Consider the following 11,411-nt stretch of genomic DNA (forward strand, 5'->3'; position numbering starts at 1 on the left):
GGTGGAGCAGGAAAAAAGGCATTAAAGCCTGGAGTGGGAATAGGAGACTGTGACAAGTCTGCCTCTGAAAGTTAATGGTGCCTAGGGGTCAGTCCATTCATGTGGCATGGCCCTTTATGATCTTGAAAAGTCTGATATACACACAAAGACTTAGGAGATACTGAGAGAGAAAGTGGTTCTGGGAATAAGTGGGTTTTGGGAGGAAATCCTGTTTCTTTAAGGACCCAACAATGGTTGCCTTGACCTGGCCTCTGTCTAAGGTGCCCTGGATTCTATTCACAGCTCTGCCACTGTCTACGGCATGGCCTTGGGCAAGTCATTTCACTTTGTTGTGCCTCTGTTTCCCCTCCTACACTGTTTCTGTCATGTCTGTTTAAAGGGCCGGAATTGTTTCTTATTATGTTTGTATAGCACCTAGCACAATGGAATCCCAGTCTCAGGGTTTTAAGCACTACTATAATACAAATAATAAGTAATAATAACACCCCAAAGTTCTTACAGTCTAAATCAGAGATCGGCAACCTTTGGCACGCAGCCCACCAGGGTAAGCCCCCTGGTGGGCCAGGCCGGTTTGTTTACCTGCCACGTCCACAGGTTCGACCAATTGTGGCTCCCACTGGCCGCGGTTTGCCACTCCAGGCCGATGGGGGCTGTGGGAAGTGGTGCGGGACAAGGGATGTGCTGGCCGCCGCTTCCCACAGCCCCCATCGGCCTGGAGCAGCAAACCATGGCCAGCAGACGCAGCAGGTAAACAAATCCGCCCGGCCCGCCATGGGGCTTACCCTGGCGGGCCGTGTGCCAAAGGTTGCCGATGCCTGGTCTAAATCAGTGTGATGTCAATAAAAATCTCTGGGCAAAGGAAGAAGGGAGAATAAGAATCTCATGCAATTGCTGTAGACTACTATATGCGTTTTAAAGGTTATCTTTCTTTTTAAAAAATTTTCTTTGGTGTTTATAAACAACAAATTTTTTTTTTTTTTTTTTTTAATTTTTGGGGTCTCGCTGAAGCAGTCAATTTAAGTGCCTCAAGCCTCTTGGGTGCAGAAACCACACTATCTCCTGCTTGATATTTCGTGGATCAGCATTAGTTTCAATGTGTTGGGAATTCTCAGTTCAAAGCTGAGTGCAAAGCAGAAGTTATTTAACAGAACTGGGAACTTTTTTAGTCTTGTCTGTCACTGGCATCCTCTCTTTTATCTCAAAAGCTGCTTTCTGGAACAGCTTTTTTGTATCTCTCCCTCTCATTGACAGACCCATTTCAGATTTCTACTAAAAATATACCTTTTCTCCTTTGTCTATACATCTTAATATCTCTTTTCCTGTACTGTTCTTTTTTTATTTTGATTTTAAAGCTGTGTTATTTAACAGTGTGGAGCTTGTAGGGATCCAGTTATTAGAAAAAATGTTGTACAAATAAAAAGGTTGTACGGAAATGTGACTCAGATTAAATTTAAAAAGCTATTATAATTCTAAAAAGATTTGATATGAGGAAACACCACATTGAAAACTGAAATAGAAAAATCACAGGACAGAAGTTAGGGATGAAATAAATCTAAAGTATAGTAAGTGCTGCTGAGGAAGTGTGAACAAAAATAGTACTCTAATTTACAATGGTTCTGTTATTTCCAACAGAGTTGAAATGAGGATGATTATTAGTCAGATCTGATTTATAATACAATAAATGTTTTTGAAAATGATCTGTGTATATTCCAGCAATGCCCCTCTGCCACGTACATTGGCCAAACCGGACAGTCTCTATTCAAAAGAATAAATGGACACAAATCAGACATCAGGAACGGCAACATACAAAAGCAAGTAGGAGAACACTTCAATCTCCCTGGACATTCAATAACAGACTTAAAAGTGGCAATTCTTCAACAAAAAAATCTTCAAAAACAGACTCTAACAAGAAACTGCAGAACTGGAATTAATTTGCAAACTGGACACCATCAAATTAGGCCTGAATAAAGACTGGGAGTGGATGGGTCACTACAAACACTAATTTCCCCATACAAATTTCCCTCTACTGTTACTCACACCTTCTTATCAACTGTTTGAAATAGGCCACCCTGATTATATTGGCCTCATTACCACTGCAAAAGGGATTTTTCCTCCTTTGGTATTCTTCTGTTGAGAATAGCCCACTTCCACTTTAATTGAATTGTCTCCTTAGCACTAACACCACCACTTGGTAAGGCAACTCCCATCTTTTCATGTACTGTGTATATATACCTGACTATTGTACTTTCCACTCCATGCATCTGATGAAGTGGGTTTTAGCCCACAAAAACTTATGCCCAAATAAATGTGTTAGTCTCTAAGGTGCCACAAGTACTCCTTGTTGTTTTTGTGTATAGTCTGTTGCTCTAAATCAGTGGAAACACTACAAATATGCTCACAGTGTGACCTAAACATGTAAAAAGCATGTTTTATGGATGTTTTCATAAGCATGATTCTGTTACATGTTGTCATAAATATAAAGGGAAGGGTAAACCCCTTTAAAATCCATCCTGGCCAGAGGAAAAATCCTCTCACCTGTAAAGGGTTAAGAAGCTAAAGGTAACCTCGCTGGCACCTGACCAAAATGACCAATGAGGAGACAAGATACTTTCAAAAGCTGGGAGGAGGGAGAAAAACAAAGGGTCTGTGTCTGTGTCTGTCTGTATGCTGCTTTTGCTAGGGACAGAACAGGAATGGAGTCTTAGACCTTTTAGTAAGTAATCTAGCTAGGTATATGTTAGATTATGATTTCTTTAAATGGCTGAGAAAAGAGCTGTGCTGAATAGAATGACTATTCCTGTCTGTGTGTCTTTTTTGTAACTTAAGGTTTTGCCTAGAGGGATTCTCTATGTTTTGAATCTAATTAGCCTGTAAGGTATCTACCATCCTGATTTTACAGAGGTGATTTCTTTACTTCTATTAAAAGTCTTCTTGTAAGAAAACTGAATGCTTTTTCATTGTTCTAAGATCCAAGGATTTGGGTCTGTGGTCACCTATGCAAATTGGTGAGGATTTTTACCAAACCTTCCCCAGGAAGTGGGGTGCAAAGGTTGGGAGGATTTTGGGGGGAAAGACGTGTCCAAACTACATTTTTCCAGTAAACCCAGATAAAGTTTGGTGGTGGCAGTGGAAATCCAAGAGTAAAATAATTTTGTACCTTGGGGAAGTTTTAACCTAAGCTGGTAAAAGTAAGCTTAGGAGGTTTTCATGCAGGTCCCCACATCTGTACCCTCGAGTTCAGAGTGGGGAAGGAACCTTGACATGTGGTTATAGCATTCTATCATATGGTTTCATCCATACAGGCAAGATCAAACCATCTAACAATAGTTTCCTGCATGGTCAATGCTACTATGTAGTAGATAGGCCCTTAATCCCATCCCTTGCAGAATTTGAGAGTCAAAGCTCTGGCCTATACCAAGGAAATGTTCTGAAAAAATCCCACTGGTTAGAAACACTGGGAAACAGTATAGACAAAGGAGAAGCAGCCAGAACCATTTTAACCACCTTTTCAGCAAGTTCAATTACAGTTGTGGTAAAAATGGTTCTGATCCTCATATCCTTTTTTTACAATGGGATAGAACTGGCTTAAATGTAAAAAATGTGGTTTGTCCACACTAGTCATGCTGTCTCTCAATCTGAACCACTGCAGTTTTGTCTTGTATCCACACCAGCACTGTCTTGTATCCACACCAGCACCGTTCTAAACAGTATCAGTCACTATACCCTTTGAGTATTTATCCCACAGTGCCTGGCACCGTTCCCAGAAACAGTGGGAGAATTTGAAAGACTGCCAGTATACTTTGGGATGGCAGTGGGAGGGCTTTTGATGATTTGTGCTATTAAACCAATTACCTCGGTCCACACTGTTACTAAAAAGAAACAGAATGTTATACTCCTATTACATGAGGATGATGACCTACTTTCTAAGTCTATTAGTAATTAAAGAGGATGTTAAACAGCAGCTACTAGCAATAAACATTTTTAAATCGGCAGGGCCAGATACCTTGCATTCAAGAATCCCAAAAGAGCTGGTTGAGGAGATCTCTGGCCTGCTGATCTTAACTTCCATTAAATCTTGGAATACCAGGGAAATTCCAGAAATATTAATATGCCAATATTCAAAGAGGACAAGCAGGATGACAAGGGTAATTACAGGCCAGTTATTCAAGGCTTGATCCCTGACAAAATAATGGAAAAGCGGTTATGGGATTCAGTCAATAAAGAATTAAATGATGGGAATATAATTAATGCCAGTCAACATGATTTTAAGGAAAATAGGATTGGTCAAATAACCCTGATTTCATTTTTTATGAGATAAGTTTGGTTGATAAAGATAATTGCATAGGAATAACAGAATTTTCTAAGGCATTTAATTTAATATCCTATTATATTTCGGTCTTAAAAAATAGCACTATGCAATATCAATAAACCACTCATTAGATGGATTCAGCTAACGGACAGATCCAAAAAAATAGTGGTCAATGGGCAATTGTCATCAAATGGAGGTGTTTCAAGTGGGATGGGTAATAGGCCCAATGCTATTCAACAATTTCATCAATGATCTGATCACTTTCAGGAAAATTTGTGTATGACAAAAAGATTGGTGAGGTGGTGAATAATGATGAGGATAAGGCACTCATACAGCGTGATCTGGATTGCTTGTTAAAATGTGTCTGTTCAAACAAAATGTGTTTTAATACAGTCAAATGCAAAGTTGTACACCTATGAACAAAGAATGCAGACCACACCTACAGAATGGGGTACTATAGACTAGAAAGCAGCGACTGAAAAGGATATAGCGGTCATAATGGACAAGAAACTCAAGATGAGATCCCAGTTCGATGCTGTGGCAAAAAGGGCTAATGCAATCCTTGGCTGTATAAACAGGGGAGTAATGAGCAGGAGTAGGCAGGTGGTTTTTACCTCTGTATATGGCACTGATGAGACAGCTACCAGTTTTGATGTCCACATTTTAAAAACAACGTTGAAAAATTGGGGAATGCAGAAAAGAGCCACAAACATTATTCCAGGCCTGGAGAAAAGGCCTTATGGTGAGAGATTTAAAGAGCTCAATCTGTTAAGTTTATCAAAAAGAAAACAGAAACACTGCATTATGGTCCTTATTTTGTTATATATTTTCCTTCTTTCTCACTAGTATTAATTTCCCCATATTTTCCATTATAACTTATAGCACATGTGAGCCAGTTTGTTTACTGAAAGGTTTTCAGTAAAACACACATTTGATTTGATTTCTTAATTTTCAACTGCAGTAATAACCAATGTGCAAAATATTCTCATGGTGCAATTCCTCCAAGTGAGATCTCCAGTATGGAATAAAAGACATTTAGCTCAATTATGAGGCATACTTCAACATTGGTCATGTCCAATTAGCGGGTTAAAAAGATGAATACTTCCGATCCTTGTTACAATTCATGGGAATCAAATTAAGTGTTATAATATTAATGAAAGAGATGAGGTAGGTGAAATCTTTTATTGAACCAGTGTCTGTTGATGGAAGGGACAAGCATACAAGCTACGCCAAGCTTCAATGAATTCACACAGAAGAATGATAAAAGACAAAACCACCGTATCACCTGTGGGTGAACACTTTTCACAAAGTGATCACTCTGTGTCTGACCTCACAGTCCTCATCCTCAAAGGAAACCTGCACAACACTTTCAAAAGGCAAGCTTGGGAGCTTAAATTCATATCTCTGCTAGACAGTAAAAACCATGGACTCAATAGAGACACTGCTTTTATGTCTCATTCAACAATTTGTAACACACCCTACTGCTGGCTAACCCTTAATTGCCCACTTCATTTTAAGTGATCTCCTTCAGCATGTGTGAACTCCTCATGCTTAACAATCTGTCCCAACTTGTGTTTAATTCACACATTCTGTCAGGTTACCTTCCCCAGACCTGACGAAGAGCTCTGTGAAGCTCAAAAGCTTATCTCTTCCACCATCTGAAGATGTTCCAATAAAAGATGTTACGTCACCTACCTTGATTATCTCAAACCCTGGGACCAGCATGGCTACAACAACACTACAAACATAATATTGGTGAGTAAGATTTCTATTATCATCTGATGACATTGCAGTTGGATATCAGCACATTAGGAACTTGTATGCAGACGTACTCTATGCTAAAGGCAACATCCTTATTAGAGACTTGTATATTAGTTATACATGTTTATGAAGAGCTGCGTTTCTTTGGATTAGCCCTTTAATTTATCACATATATAGCACATTATTACTATACCAGATGTGTTTCTTCTCTTGGGCTTTCACCACCACTGGTGAAATTATTTCTGACATTTCATCCAGTGTATTATAACTTATTTGCTACCAGCAACAGCCCTTTCAGGCTTTAAAAAGAAAGGTTAGTCTGCTTCAGAATCTTTATAGTTCCCCTTGTCTCACTGTCTCTTTGAATTCAAGGCTGATTAATTGAATTAACTGTTACACTAACTTATAGTCAGATTTATTTTTTTGAAGAGACAGTGCTATAATGTAGCCAAATGTCCACTAGGGACTAGGATGAGCCAACCATATTCATTTTATTTTGTGACCTAAAGCAAAATGTGAACTTATATCTTGTTGAGAGGAGAAGGCTGGTATATTTATATTTGCAATGCCTGGCTCCATACAAAACCTCTCTTTTAGGAGCAACATGCATGGCAAAAACATGAAAATTACAGCTTCTTGTTAAAAAATGTAATGGTTAGACTGTTATGAAATTTCTTAATAACAAATAGTTTCAAAGCCTGTTTAGTTCATGTTCTATATGAAAATCTAACTCTTCTTAAGAGATAAGCCAAAGTGCTATTTTTTTTAAATTATTGTGTAGATTTCTTAAAAAACCTCCTTTTTTTCCCCCTAAAAATGCGCATGATCAACAAGATATGGATCTGGGTTTTAAGCCCTGCCAAGTTCAGGGGTGTTTAGTTTGCTCTATTCTAGAGATATGGCCAACTGAGAAAACTGGATTATGATCCAGTTTGGCAACAGCCTTTCCGCACCTATTAACTCCCCAACCCCACATCCCAAAAAGTTCCAGTATTTTGGTTTGATTTGTGTCAGATTTTCTTTTTAGCATTTTATTCACAAACAATACTTTCAGGGCCCATGAAAGCACCTCCTATTGATCAGTCAAATCCTGTGAAAGGGAAAGAACTAGGGTGTTTATTGGATTCTTCTCTTTCATGAAAAGTTGTTTTCTCTTTCCCTTCATATGCTCCTAGATCATGAACTTCTTTTAGACTGTTTTTTCTTAAGTAAGATGTCCTTAACTCCATAGTCAAGTAAATTGTTCTCTTAAAGGTGACCTATTAAGAGTAAAAAAATGGAGTTTGTGTCCTTTTCTTTGCTTCTTTGTCACCTTTAAAGAATGTTATTTTTAATCCCAATACACAAGAGAAGTATAATAGCAGTTAATAGTAATGGTTTATCATTAATATTTGTCCCAGAATCTTTCTAACGCATCATCTGCACCACACATCTAGGAAGAAATTTTCCTAATTTACACTGAATAAATGTTTGCACATCTTTCAAAATAAACAAGCCCTAGGCACCATCAAACACGGAAAGTCACTCAACCTTACAAACATCTAGGCAAATATCAGGATAGGCAGGCACTTAATGTAGCAGAAGAAAATGAAAAAGACAGTTATTTTGACTTCCTAAAAGTTGTTATAAGTGTGAAAGGAGAAGAAAAGAGAGAGCTCTAGGGGCAGGTTTTAATTTAGGAACATAAGGGGTCAGATCAATGGTTCGTTTAGCTCAGTATCCTGTCATCTGACGGTAGCAAATGCCAGGTGTTTCGGTGGGAATGAATAGAATAGACAATCATTGAGTGATCCATCCCTTGTGGTCTATTCCCAGCTTCTGGCAATCAGAGGCTAGGGACACTCAGAGCATGGGGTTGCATCTCAGACCATCTTAGCTAATAGCCATTGATGGACCTATCCTCCACAAACTTATCTAGTTCTTTTTTTAAGCCAGTTATTGTTTTGGCCTTCACAACATCCCCAGCAATGAGTTCCACAGGTTTACTGTATGTTTTGTGAAGAAGTACTTCCTTTTGTTTGTTTTAAACCTACTGCCTATTAAATTCATTAGGTGATCTGTGGTTCTTGTGTTATGTGAAGGAGTAAGTAACACTTCCTTATTCACTTTTTCCACGTCATTCATAATTTAATAGACCTCAGTCATATCCCCTCTTAGTTACCTCTTTTCCAAGCTGAAAAGTCCCAGTCTTTTTAATCTCTTTTCATACGGAAGCTGTTCCATACCCTTAATCATTTTTGTTGCTCTTCTCTATACCTTTTCCACTTCTAATATATCTTTTTTGAGCTGGAGTGACCAGAACTGTATGCAGTATTCCAGGCATGGGTGTCCCATGGATTTATATGGTGGCATTATGGTATCTTCTGTCTTATTATCTATCACTTTCCTAATGATTCCTAACATTCTGTTAGCTTTTTTTGGCTGCTGCTGTACATTAAGCAGGTGTTCTCAGAGAACTATCCACGATACTCCAAGATCTGAGTGGTAACAGCTAATTTAAACCCCATCATTTTATATGTGTACTTGGGGTTATGTTTTCCCATGTGCATTACTTTGCATTTATCAACATTGAATTTCATCTGCCATTTTGTTGCCCAATCACCCAATTTTGTGAGATCCCTTTGTAACTTTTTGCAGTCTGCTTGGGACTTAACAACTTCGATTAATTTTTTATCATCTGCATATTTTACCACCTCACTGTTTACCATTTTTTCCAGATCATTTATGAATATGCTGAACAGCACTGGTCCCAGTACAGATCCCTGGGGAACACCATTATTTACCTCTATTCTGAAAACTAATCATTTATTCCTACCCTTTGTTTTCTGTCTTTTTACTAGTTACTGATCCATGAGAGGACCTTCCCTCTTACCCCATGACTGCTTACTTTGCTTAAGAGGCATGGGTGAGAAACCTTATCAAAGGCTTTCTGAAAGTCCAAATACACAATATCCACTGGATCACCCTTGTCCACATTCATTGTGACCCCTCAAAAAATTCTAGTAGATTTGTGAGGCATGATTTCCTTTTAGAAAAACCATGTTGACTCTTCCCCAACAAATCATGTTCATTTATATGTCTGATAATTCTGTTCTTTACTATAGTTTCAACGAATTTGCCCAGTACTGAAGTGAGGCTTACTGGCCTGTAGTTGCCAGGGTCACCTCTGGAGCCTTTTAAAAAATTTTATGTCACATTAGCTATCCTCCCTTCATCTAGTACAGAAGCTGATTTAAATGATAGGTTACATACCACAATTACTAGCTCTGCAATTTCACATTTGAGCTTCTTTAGAACTCTTGGGTGAATACCATCCGATCCTTATTACTGTTTAATTTATCAATTTGTTCCCAAACCTCCCCTACTGACAACTAAGCCTGGGACAGTTCCTCAGACTTGTCACCTAAAAAGAATGACTCAGGTGTGGGAATCTCCCGCACATCCTCTGCAGTGAAGACTGATGCAAAGAATTCATTCAGCTTCTTTGCAATGGCTGTATCTTGATTGCTCCTTCAGCACCTCAGTCGTCCAGTGGCCCACTGACTTTTTTGGCAGGCTTCCTGCGTTTGATGTACTTTAAAAAATTACTGTTAGTTTTGAATCTTTAGCTAGTTGTTCTTCAAATTCTTTTTTGGTCTGCGTAATTATACTTTTACACTTCACTTGCTAGAGTTTAGGCTCCTTTCTATTTTCCTCAGTAGGATTTAACTTCCAGTTTTTAAAAGATGCCTTTTTGCCTCTAACCATTTCTCTTACTTTGATGTTTAGCCATGGTGGTACTTTTGCGGTCCTCTTACTATGTTTTTAATTAGGGGTATACATTTCACTTGAACCTCTATTATGGTGTTTTTAAAAAGTTTCCATGCAGCTTGCAGGCATTTCACTTTTGTGACTATACCTTTCAATTTCCATTTAACTAGCTTCCTCATTTTTGTATAGTTCCCTTTTCTGAAGTCAAATGCTACTGTGGTGAGCTTCTTTGGTGTTTCCCACCCTCCAAGGATGTTAAATTTAATTATACTATGGTTGCTGTTACCAAACGTTTCAGCTATATTCTTGGACTAGATCTTGTGCTTCACTTACGACTAAATCTAACTATTGTACAAAAGATTTTGTGTTCTTGACAGCCAGCTTCAGTATGTTAATATAACAACATGGACTTGGCTGACTTCTCTGAGACCCAGGACATACATCAATCTAGCTATGGAAGAAAACTACATTCCTGAGTTTTGCACTTGTGTAAACTAATATTACAAGAGTACAGGCTGCATTGACAGGAGAGGCTGATAGGATCATTCCCAAATGTGTTATTTAAAGAGCACTGATGAAGTCCTGTTTGCCAGTACTGTACTGTATTGGCCAATGAAGGTTGAAATCTTCAGAGCACAAAATTTGTGAGAATGCATTACAGCCCATTGCTCCTTTTAGTTTTCTAAGAAAAAGATCTTCCAGAAAAACTGGAGTTTTTTGGTAGTGTTTGTGCAATATAAATCACCAAACTTTCAGATCTCTATTTTACTAGAGAGGTAAAATAACAGCACTGTGCAGAGTAAGAGGAGGACATAGCATAACAGGAGTATATTATGGATAAAGAAAGTGATAAGTTTGAAGAAAAGACAGAAATATTAAACCAGCTATATTAGAGGAATGGCAGCAGCCTATGAGTAATGGAATATCTCTTGGATAAAGTAAAGTCAGAATTGACTTTTTTATCTTGCTATTTAGACAGACTTACGATACTTTTAATGTACAGTCCATTTTTTTATTTATTTGTTTATTTATTAAACACCACAGGAATACTTACCTGCCTTTCAGGGGTATTGTGAAACTCAGTTAATTGTTTGCAAAGTGCTTAGAGAACCTAAGGTGTAAAAGGTGCTTGTGATGACTATGTGTTTTCTGTTGTGTACTGTCATTTTGATTTTTGCATTCTGTTATTTTTGGGAGGTGAGGAAACTTTCATTTGGAACTAGGAGAATAGAATTAAGGTTTATCCACAACCCTAAGAGATTGGCCTGAGTGAAGAGAAAGAATGCAACATTTAAATGAAGTGAAATGTTAACTAGATCTTTCGTCATTTCAAAGCTGAATCTGCTGAAGAGCTGCGAAGTTTGCAATGCACAAAAAAGGGGGAGAACCACTTGCCTAACACCATAAATCAATGTGTGTTGTGCTCTGAAAAGTGGCTATATGAAAATGGACCTTTCATACTCAATAATCTTCATAGAATTAGCTACTTATTTTGGTGACAAACAAGTTGCATGACTTCTATATTGCCAACACTAAGCATTCAAAAAAACTGAGATTGAAAAAAATGAAAAATGTTGTTCTTTTGCCTCCT

The sequence above is a fragment of the Caretta caretta genome, chromosome 5 (genome assembly GCF_965140235.1).
Source record: "Caretta caretta isolate rCarCar2 chromosome 5, rCarCar1.hap1, whole genome shotgun sequence".
NCBI lineage: Eukaryota > Metazoa > Chordata > Testudines > Cheloniidae > Caretta > Caretta caretta.